Genomic DNA, 12037 nt, shown 5'->3' on the forward strand with positions numbered 1-12037 from the left:
GTATCGTTTAGAAGGAAGTCTTATATTCTCTGTAGTCCTTTATAACAGTCAGTCTGTAACGCTTATAAACATTGCAGTTGATCTGTTTTATCTTTTTCTTGTATTTTTACTCTATTCAAACACGTTGGAGCCATGAATAAATATTTTGAGCATGTTTTCACCATGAAGAGGTAAAACCAAATATTGGGATGACGGAGGAAGCCTAATATCATACATGGGTAATTATAATTAATTCTTATATGAGTTTTGCACTATTTTAAATTGATTCATGATTTTGATTAATTAGTTGTCATCTCGTTTGATGGGTCATGCTTGTCTAGATGTTTTGATGTCCCATGCTTAGGATTTACAGCTAATGTTTTGAGAATCTTCCTGGGCAAAAATAAGAGTCCATGTCTTTATTTATTGAGCTATAATTGTTTAAAGAATTAACATATGAACCTTATGTTATGAGTTTGTTGGAATTCTGAGTCCCAGTTTCTCTCGATATTGTGACAACTTTTGTATATATATTTTCTTTGTTTTTATTTTTAAGTCTTAAATCCAGTCCGAGTTAAAATGCACTGTTTCGGTTGGTATCACTGTCTGAACCATTCTAATTATTTTTAAATTATTATTATTTACAAAATTTTTGAAAATTTTATTGTAATATTATGGTAACCCATGAGAAACCCATCCCTCACGGGGATTCCCCATACCCGTTCCTGCCCCATTCTTATGGGGAACGGGTAGGTGATGAGTTTTGGTTTTCTGGACGGGGTAGGGGATGGGATTCACGATCCCACCCCATACCCGCCCCATTGCCATCCTACCATATACTCTCTTTTTCTCTCTCTTTATATTTTTCATCGAAGAACTTCTCTTTCTAGGTTTAGTTCTTTCTCTCTTTTTCCATTTTTCACTTTCAGTCGAGAGAAGAGAGAAACTTTTCTCTTCTCCTTCAACAAATCAGCTTAGATTTTAGGATTTGCATGAAATTAATACCCCGTTTCAACAAATCTCCAATTTAATCAAAACCCATAGAAATCTGAAATCAAATCTATACTTTTTTCTAAACCTAATTTTTTCCCTGAAATCAAAAATCAAATCATTCAACCTCTGATTTTGGTGGATTATCATCAGGTATAAACTAATTTGTTGTTAATTTTATTTTTATCTGATATCATTTGATAGAGTTAGGGTTTTTGATTTTGAGCTAACTAGTATCTGAAATGGTACTTGGGTTTATGTTTCATGGAAAATAGCTGTGGGGGTTTGTTAGATTTGATTGTAATCTGTTTGATGTATGTTATTAGAAGTTAGGGTTATTCCTTATCGGTATTTGTGATTAGGGTTTTTGACTCTGGATACAACTGTTTCTCCCTTAGATTAATGACTAGAAATGGTGCTGGGGTTGCTGTTTTATGGAAAAGATTCTTGGTTCTGCTTAGATTTGTTTGTAATCTGCTCAAAGTATGCAGGTTATATGGATACTAGTGTAGTGACGTATTTATATTTTCTTCTTTACATGATGTATTTTGTTTAATGATTTTAAAATACTGAATTACAGTAATTAGAATCTGATTATTAATTAATTGCTGTTAATCAGATTTTGAAGATGGTGCACAGGCAGATTATGGGTGAGAAGACTTGGCGTCCAGGAATGTGAGAAGACTTGGCCTTCTGGTCCAGGAATATCTAAGGCTTGTCGAGATGTGTAATCATCGTTTTTCTCGTCTTGCTTTTATCATCACATGGTTTAACTATGATGCTGAAGTTTGATTGTTGTTCTTTCTTTTCCATCAGGAAACAATGGTTGACAAGCATGTTTCCTGCTTACCCTTATTCTATCATTGAGGAACTCAACGCTAAACTACTTGCAACAGCTAGTTCAGAGGTATCCAATATTTTTGTGATCAATGACAAGTAACCCTTTATTTTACAATATAGTATAGTTTTCTCTGTTCTTTTTCTTCTTACCATATATAGTTTTTTTCGTTCATATGTTTAGGTTCTTGTACATTTCTAGTGATCAAGATTTGTTAGGGAATCTTTACTCTTTACTAAATTTTATAGTGGTTAACTGAAATCAATTCTTGTGTCTACTGATTCAGATTCTAATCTCAATGGCAAAAAAGAGTTTGAAGTGCCAAGAATAAAAGCTGGAACAACTGTAGTAACCTTAATTTGTTGGATAACTTCGTTACCAGCTGTAACCCAACCAAACTTAACGTCATCTTTGTATGGAACAATGTTTGTTGCCACCCATGAATTAGCAGCATCTTGGCTCGATGAAAGAGAGGCTAAGTCTTTGTTGGTAGTACCTAGTGATACTAAAATCCCAGTTCCTCTTAATACTAAAATCCTAGTTATGGGTCCCAGACATACTTCCAGCATTAGGCTAGTAGAATAACTCCTTCCTTTATGAGCATTTGGTTGTTTAGAATCTGGTATTATCTTACTGTCACTCCCTTCAGAGATTTCACATTAACCTTTTTTATGTGCCTTAAATTTTTATTCTCCTGAATAATATATTGCTGATCTTTGTGCGCAAGTCAAAAGCCATTATCCTCTTAGTGTAATGATGATCGAAAATGTCTCTTCTGCTTATTTTGAGTTCATTAATGTAACTTAAGAGATATATGGGACACTAACAGTTTTCAAGATTTCTTAGTATGAGTTAAAATGTTTTGCTTTGGTACAGTCATCAAACTAGTTGCTATATTAAATATGATGTCACACTTCGTGTCAATGCTGCTGAGCTTTCTTTTATTAATATGCATTTGACTGTTTTTGAACTCATGACCAGAAGAAATGGTTGCCAAATGGAATAGTTTTTTAGGAAAATGAGAAATTGTGTTAATATTGTTTTCCTTACAAACATAGTTATCTTTACAGTGGGCTGCTTTCTTAGATGCTGAAGGAAGAATCTTGAATCAACAGGGTTAAGAAAGAGAACATTTTATGGAGGAGTCGAGCATAGACTGCAAAAAGAGGTTTGTAGGTTAAAGTTTTATACTTAACTAGTTGAAAATAGAAGAATGATGTTGATTTTTCTTTATTTGATCATTTCATCCTTGGTACGTATATGATCAATCTGATGTGCTTAATGGATGCAGGCCTAGAAATTCTTGTTGGGCTATTATGGTTATGATTCGACATTTGCTGAGAGGGAAAATCTAGCTTCAGGTATAAAAGAAAAATATGAAACAATGAAGCGCCTGTGGCAGGTTCTAATCACTTCTCTCAGAATATATATATATATATATATTTTGGTTTGGTTCCTTAACTTCTTTATTTTCTTCTGTAATGGATGTTGTCCTTTACATAGAGTATATGGTTTAACATCTAGATTGTGCTTCGATGGTTCTTCATCTGTGCTAAAATATCAGTTCATGTGCACATTCTTCATACTCTATAATGTACATAACATCATACCATATTAGTTGTTCATTTGTTTCAGGTTTGTATCTCTGTTGGTTTCTTAGTATTTTATTAGCTAATGATATGGTTAGGTGGGTCCGACTTGAATTATTTGTTCGATTCACTAATTTATCTCTTCAATATGTATCTAATTTCAGATCGAGTCTGGAACCAACCCTGCCATCCAGTTCAAAACACATCCGAACATCAACAAAGAGTTATTTTACTAGGCCTGAAAGATCCAAATATACCTTTTCCAGTCTGTCCACCTGGTGATGCGGGTATTAGTCTCTTGAGGTGGAGAATGCTGAGTACTGACGAGCCTGTAGTGCCCCTGACCAGTGAGTTTTGATTCTGGAAACCATTAGTGGTTAAGTCACTTTTTCTTCTGGTACATGTTGTTAAACTATGTTGTATATGCAGTCAACTGCTGGCCGTCTGTCTGTGGAGGTGCCCGTTTTGTTAGCATGGAATATGAGGCATCAACTATGTTTAATTTGCACAATGTTGTGAGCAAATGTGAGCCAGGTTGATGGTGACTGGAAGTAATTGGTTCTTTTTGTGTTGGAAGTACTGTGCCAGCAACAATAAAAGTGGTACATCTCAACCCCTTTTCTTTTTGCTTCCAATCTCACATGTAGTTTCATGTATGGTTACTCACTTTGCATCTGTGGTATAGTAATATTAATCGTTTTCTTATCTGTGGTTACTCAGTTTCATATAAGAACCATACCTTCCCCATGGCAGTTTCAATTGTGTTGTCGGGATAATATGAAGATGATCTAGATAATTCTGATGATGTTGTTTTTACTGGACAAGGGGGTAATGATTTACTTGGCAATAAATCCCAAATAGCTGACCAAGTAATGGGACATGGCAATTTGTCTCTCAAGGATTGTTATGTTCGTTTGGGAACAAAACTTATTGCTGTCGTAATTCTCCTATCTTACCTTGCAGAATAACTGGATCAGTAAGTTTCCATCAGAGTTATTCATGGACTGAAATGTCCTAGTACCAACTGGTAAGCACAAGAACATCTGCAGTTCCAGTTGTTCCTGATTCTGAAGGTTCTTAACTCTGTCCTTTACAGTTCTACTTCCATCTTAACTAATTGACAGATCATAGTAATTAGTAGTTCCCTTTCCCCGGATGAGTTAGTTGATATATGAAATGTAAATTTTCGATTTTGCAGGAAGTGATTCAAATTCGTTCTCTCTTGATGCATTAGCCCTTTTCATCTTTTGTGTGCTTCAATGAGAAAATCACCCTGAATTCATCTTTCACGTTATCTTTTGCCCACTTCTACAATGCGGAGAGTCGATTTTTAATGCATAATTTATATCTACTCTATACTTGAAGGGAGATCATGACAAGACGTGTTGTGTTGGTTACATCCTGCTTGATGTTTTACCATCTTTATGACGGATAGGTAACCTATATTGTTAAATTTGTCGTTCGTTTCTCCTCATTTTCAGAACTGTAGTGAGTTTTAGGGTGAGTTGCTTGAGCGTTTCGGAACTCTTTTCAAAATACCATTACTCAAGTCTGACATGTACGTCATGTCCATATGTGGTCTAATGCACTCCACTTTTCTTATCAGAGTATTGACTTGTTACTCTTTTATGCCCCCTTTCTTATGGTTCTAATCTTAGCATGTATACAAATTGCTTGTAGAGCTATGCCCAGTACATTCCCCTACCTTTCTGAAGACACCCTCTATATATGTATTCGACTGCTCAGCTGCAGGAATGATATTCAATGACTTTATAGAGGTAAGCAACTTGGAGTGAATGCTATCTTACTTCTCATGCCCACTAGAAAAGATACGTGTCACTGTATTAGATATGGAAATGTGGATTTTTCGCAGTGAATCCATGTCCTGCAAAGTTTGCTCTTCATTATTCCATTGTAGCTTATTTATAGGTTTCTACTTTATGTTATTATTTCAACTGTTTTTAAGGCGGTTATACTTGCTCATGGATGATTGTTATCCATTTGTAGGTTCAGAAAATGTCTTTGTGGTCCTCTTTTTTGGAGAAAGAGCTAAGGCCAAACTCATGAAGATATGTGATCATCTGGAGCAAACCATTACCCATTCATTGAGGAAATCGTAATGCAAGACCAGATGATGACAGAGGTATGCGAAGTCCTGCATTGAATTAGTCATGCAGATCCAATGGAGGGTATGCTAAAATTTTGCTATGATCTATTTAAACAGTAGCTTTTAGCATTGAATCACTTGTAAAAGTGAATGATTTTTGTAGCTGATCAACTGCGTCAAACTACACTCAGCTTGCTCAATTCTGATAATTTCATCTATTACATGCTGAAATACATGAATTGTTCTTGATCAATTTTGATGATATTGAGAACTCCAATGATAAATTGGTCCTAGTTCATCTAGAATGGTATATTCAGGTGCAGAAGTCTGCGGCAATTATAGCCGGCAGAAGCCTTTCATTGATCTGAAAATTCTTTTGCAACGATATAAATGTAGGAACAACATGCGTTGCACAACTCACCTAAATTAGGCAACGGATATAACTGCAACCAAAACAAATAAATCGTTGACGGAAAACCAAACTGGGACCACAAAAGTGTTTTTTATTAATATTAGTCGTTGCACAAATTAGCGTATATGTTGCACAAATAGGAAAAGAAAACGTTGCACCACATATTGTACAACGATTGTACGAGTTGCTCAATATAATTTGCGCAACGCATTATTTTCGTTGCAATCTGTGTCGATGCCTTTTTGCAACATTTATTACCGTTGCAGAATTTCTGCGCAACGTTTATAAATGTCACAAAAAGGCTGTTTTTGGTGTAGTGCAATTCCTTTGGTTCGTATTCCAAACAGTAAAGGAACAACAAATCTGTTTGGTATCAACTCTCTTCAACCAAATGATATGAGTTGGAAAAAGGCTCTTCTGTTTATCTTAACATAAACTCCTTTGCCAGGTTCCAAGATCTATCTTATGTTCAATCACCAAAAGGTAATCGTTAAGATTTTGCAATAAATACCTTTAATCCCAAGGAAACGTATTGATGCCGATCTACACAATTATTCTATCAAAATACCACAAGGATAGATCGATTATAGTTGGATCCTCTTTTGCCGAAACACGTATTGTGCACCAAAGTTTTATATAACCAAGTCAGAAATCTTCTATCTCTTATTTGTCTTCAAATATTCTTAGATCTTCAATAAACACCTGCACACAACTACTTGAATCTCTTATGATCAATCACACACAGAACGGAGTCTATTAACAATGGATTATCACAAGATTGTCTTTAACACTAACAACAGTCTAAAGATCCCTGTTGAAACCTTGAACTAGTTTGAGTGAATCTTATATCAGAAGAGAAGATTCTCAAGCATAAACAAACTAGGTGCAATCAAAGTTCAACCACCGTTAGTCAATCAAATCAATATGAAAACAAAAGATAAACCGCAATTATCTAGTTTCCCACCAACGGTGCGCGCTAGAGCTTCTCAATCCCAAAGAAGATTTTAAACTGAGCGGCTGTAAGAGATTTTGCGTAATTAGGATACTCTCCTCTCTGAACAGGCGGTTTCACCAGTAACAGTACAATAGAGGAAGTTTACTGTCACGAAGGATTAGTTTGCCCCAAATGCAAACTTAAAGTATTTATAGACAAGGAAGTTTGCATACCAAGTAATTTCGAAAACCAAAAATATTCTCAAGATATTCTATAATAATTTCCATATTCAGTTTTCATAATTCCTGAGAATGCTATGTCCAAAATAATGATCGAAAATCTCCTTGGAAAATCTTTAACTAGCAAATGCACATTGCTAATTCTTATTTTTCATATATAATTAAAAACCTTCATTAAAATATTCTTAACTTATTTAATTTCGATCCTGGGATTTACTTCCTTCTTAGCCGTTAAGGAATATCTTTGAACAATAAAAAATATACGCATTACTGCATGTGTTCATAGTGTGTCGACATCCTTTCTTTGTAAGTCCTCTTTCATACTTACTCACTTGAAACCGATTTACCACACTTCCAAACAAGTTTAGAATTGGTTCATCCGATTTTCAAGAGTTATGCGATTGATTAGGTACTAGGATCGGTTCCCCACATATATATGGTATCTAACTCATATGTGTTGCACATGTCCATAGGATCGGTTTCCCAATGCCTAAAAACGTGTTGCACATGTCCATAGGATCGGTTCCCCTTTCTGCTATAAACCTTGCTTCACCCCATACAAGGATCGATTCCCCTTTGTGCCTTGTTGCACCTCTTACTAGGATCGGTTCCCCTTTACCCAGTGTTAGGCCTTACAAACTGCACAAACTCGATCATACCAACAGGTGATTAACTAAGATCGGTTTCACTAATAAAAGTCATACCAATACAAAAGTCAGGCCTCATGTGAATAGTTTTACCAAGAACACAAACAAGTCATGATCGGTTATACTAATCACACATATTGGTCGTTCATAAGATATGCAATGAAGAACAACCCCAATAATGCCTGGCGATTTCCTTTTCGGTTCACAAACAAAGTTCATGAACTTACTTCCTTAAAACACATGTAACAACATTGTTTCCTAGGATGAAATCCCCACCTCATACCCATACATAATCACAATAACATTCATACGATTATGTTGTTGTTTTATCTAGAAAGTTTAATGGCTAAGAAATAAACCTCGTATTGAATTCCTTAATACTATGTCTATCTAGAGTGTTCATGCTTCGCAATTTTGTTTTCGATATGCACGACTTGAAAGATACGTTAGGGAATGAAACAGTTCAACTCAAATATCACTAACCTCAAGTGGAAGGATGATGTTGTGGTTGTATATCCGTGCTTCTTCACTTCTTCAAGTCTTCGCAATACTTGTAATGTATCATATCCTAATACTTTCAAGCTAACCCATACGAAGTTGACTCTAGTACATTTAACAAGCGACTCTTAAATGAGTTTTGGTTCACTAAAATATGACAACCAAACTTGACATACCAACGCTTGGTGGGTTCAACCGAACTATGCTCTAACAATCTCCCCCTTTATCAATTTTAGTGACAAAACTATTACAATCATATGGATAAACAAATTACAAGAATTCATTACACATACACTTGATTCCCGAATTCAACAACACATAGCCTGCATACATTCAATCTTTAAAAATGCAACAGCTATTGACATTATAATAACAAAGCTCATACTCCCCCTAAAGGTGAGATAGGTAGATTTGCAATCCTCACGTCTTTGTTATACCAAATCATATGATATGTTACTCCCCCTTAGTCTGTGATTTTCCTCATTCGTTAGATAAACGTTCAAGCACCATTGTCCTCTTCCCTAGTGACACCAATCAATATAAATTGACACCAGCATCACTTGTTTACTCCATATATTTCTCCCCCTTTTTGTCACAAAATGACAAAGAAACGAAAAAATAAAGGACAACTCGAAAAGGATCTTACAAATCTCAAAATAGACTTGCAACCCGTTGACTCAAGCACGAGGGTTCCACACACCATTTTTTATAACCAATATCAAAACCGAAACTACAAAGTAATTATGTTTTGATATGTCATCATGGAATATGAAAACGTTAGAATTTAAATAAATAAATATAAAAACATTGCAATATGAAAACATTGGACATAGCTATGTGTAATCATAATAATGGCTATTCCAAACCCTAGTTATCCTTCTTAAAAACACAAGAATAACTTCTCATAAGAAGTTTCCTAGAAAAAAGCATCACAGAATCTAAAGCCCAAATAAAACTGATAAACCATGAAAAAATAATTATCATCTTCATCATCGGAGACCATAAGAGTGGCTTGAATTTTATCCATGTCATCCTTGATCTTTGGGAACTTAGTAGAAATCACAAGTAATTGTTCTTGCACACACCTGACCTTGGCACTAACCTAATAAACACCTTTAAGAATTTGATGAAGAATATTCATGGAGGAAGTATCACATGAGTCATCAAGGTTGTCACATCTTTGTCTCTTGCAAGCATTCTCCTTCATACGTTTGAAAGTACATGGAAGAACACGCTTGGGAGTTCCAATGGAGTTGCCAATCGGAGCAATGGAGAAGGTGCGAAAATTTTTCTCAATCATGCATGGATATCCTAACTTATTGTTGGGAGATTTCATTGACAAAATTTGATAAATGATAAACCCACAAATGTCAAGACTTTGAGTTCCCAACTTAAGGAAATAGACCAACTCCACAAACTCACGACTCCAACGAGAATTCTCAATTGTGGAGGGATAAAGATTTCATATACCAAGTTTACCAAAGGACATAAAGGGAAGACTAAAATTATTGGTGGGAAATTTTCCAATGTTCCAATAAACAGTCTTACCACAGAAACCAATAGAAATGGTTTCATAAGAAGGTCTTTCATGACTAGGTCTTGGTAGGCGAAAAATCCTTAAGGGAATTTTGGTAATCCTTGAAATCAATCCTTTGTCTATTTATCATGGTCTTGAATTCCATGTTATCATAATTAACATCATAGATGTTAGCAAAGAAGATTCTTGTAAGAGTGTCAAAACCTTCACCAAGACCATCAATGATATTACCAAGATTGAATTTTTCAAAACAAATCAAATCCTTTTTATGACCACTAGTAAAATCCAAATTTTTTTCTAGAATAAACCTCTAACGACCCTCAAGCTCGTCAACGCTATTTGACTGATCTAGAGATGATCAAGAGACAATTAAGCCGATAATGACTCGACTAGTTTAACATGAACGTTAATTAATAGAAATTAATCTAACAATAATTTAGATACGACTCTAGTACTTTTGAATAGGTCTCGAAAAGTTATGCGGAATGGACTACTCGAGTGTGTCATTCGGATATCGGACGAAGAAGAAATCATCCATTTTGTTTGAAGGGCAAAATAGTCATTTTACAGAAATTGTTATCAAGACATCTGAGCTTTCTTCTTAAGGCATCTCTATCATTCTAAAATATTCATTTGGGTGCCTTTATCAAATTCTTGGGCGACTTAGTAAATTCCGTCAGTCTTATTATCAAAAACAACCCAAAGAAAAACTCATTTTCTCTTATTCTTTCTCTTTCCTTCTTCTTTCTTCTTCTATGTTCTTCCTCTCCTTCTCTCCGTTGATTTCAGTTTCAAAGAATTAAGGTGAATTTGTATGAACGATTCATAAGAGCTTAGTAGCATGTTGATCGGAGGAAGAAGGTGATGCTGCTGCTTTCGGTTGAGTTCTGGAAAAGCAGGGATTTGGTAAGCGAATAAGGGTTTCGTTTTTGATTGAAATTTCTTTATGAAATTGTTTTGATCTGATAGATTATATGTGGGTTTGATCTTATTTGTGCTGGAGATGGTTTTAGAGAGTTTAATTTTAGTTTCTTAGTAAATAAACTATGAAATTAGGGCTTCTGTTCTTCCCCAAATTGAGTTAGGGTTCCATAGGGTAGTTCAAATGAAGATGTTGAATTGAGCAGAAGTATACGGATTTGAGTTATTGACTTAGGGTTTTGAAATCTTATTTTTGGTTGTATGAAATTGAGAAGCATTTTGGTGAATGGAGGCAGGGATAATGAATCTGTGAATGGAGGTGGTAATTGATGGATAGAATGAGATCCAAGGAAACTCAGTTATAATTTGGTGGAGCTAAATGATTTCAGGGAGTTATTGGAGTTAAGCTCAGTTGGAGATGAAGAAGATGAATGGATGTTACAGGAATAAGTAGATTGCCCGAAATGATAATGATGTTGATGCTGTTCAGTTGTTGGTAGAAGCTAAATTGAGTTGCATGTGAAGAACATGAAGAACTGATGGTAATAAATCTGAAGATTTCTTAATCTGTAGAGGGGAATGAAACTGGTGTTGGTATTGCAGGTGTAGGTGTGTTGGTTATGAGGTATTGTGTGCAGTTGAAGTTAATGGGATTGTGAAGAAACTTACATCTGTGTTGAACTGCACTGAGTTGGAGGAAGAATGAATGAATCAAGAGATGTATGATTTGATACGGGAGAAGTGAAATGGAAAACTGAGAGGGTGTTGTTGTTGTCTGCAATGGATTGGTATTTAGATGAATGTTAGGCTTTTACGAGAAACAATATCTGGAGAAGTATAATTGAGAGTGTGGTATTAAGTAAAGTTATAACTACCAAGCTGAGGTGACCGTCATAATGTGTATGTGGTGAATTGGCTGTGGCAGTGATGTTTCTGAAGTAATAACAGTTTATGAGAACAGAAATGATGTTGCTGAGAGTGTTCTAATTGTACTGTAATTGCAGGCAGTGAATGAACTGAGTTGTAGACGAGTGTGTAAGCAAAATGATTGAACTACAATGCAAGCCTGAATGGAATTTAATGGAAGAAATAAAGATGTTATGAGGTTGTTGCTACATTGATAAAGTCACAATTGTTGTGACTGAAAGAAGTTGAAGATGGATGGATTGTATAACTGAGACATGAACTGTTGGTGTATATATAATAGATTGTAGTGTGCTTGATTGTCGCAGGATTGGACTGTTGTCTTGAGTGTACTTGAAGTTGAGTTGGTGGTGTATTGGAATTAGAATTAGAAATGATGAATTTAGTGTTAGAACTGAATCAAGGAAGAAAAGCCTGGCGTC

General features: G+C 35.2%; 1 long non-coding RNA gene across 4 annotated transcripts; it reads left to right on the plus strand.

Annotated features, from left to right (window-relative positions):
- The first annotated feature begins 887 nt into the window (after nucleotides 1-887).
- On the plus strand, nucleotides 888-5780 carry LOC113343929. 4 transcript variants are annotated; one of them, XR_003357465.1, is made up of 11 exons: nucleotides 888-1122; nucleotides 1589-1696; nucleotides 1786-1876; nucleotides 2878-2975; nucleotides 3099-3209; nucleotides 3561-3743; nucleotides 3826-3998; nucleotides 4117-4469; nucleotides 4595-4831; nucleotides 5077-5174; nucleotides 5404-5780. It is a non-coding gene; the product is annotated as an uncharacterized LOC113343929 (long non-coding RNA). The 4 variants fall into 4 exon arrangements; XR_003357469.1 differs by having other exon boundaries at nucleotides 4117-4423; XR_003357468.1 differs by having other exon boundaries at nucleotides 4360-4469.
- Nucleotides 5781-12037: the final 6257 nt, after the last annotated feature.

This window comes from Papaver somniferum, unplaced genomic scaffold (assembly GCF_003573695.1).
Source record: "Papaver somniferum cultivar HN1 unplaced genomic scaffold, ASM357369v1 unplaced-scaffold_7, whole genome shotgun sequence".
Taxonomy (NCBI): domain Eukaryota; kingdom Viridiplantae; phylum Streptophyta; class Magnoliopsida; order Ranunculales; family Papaveraceae; genus Papaver; species Papaver somniferum.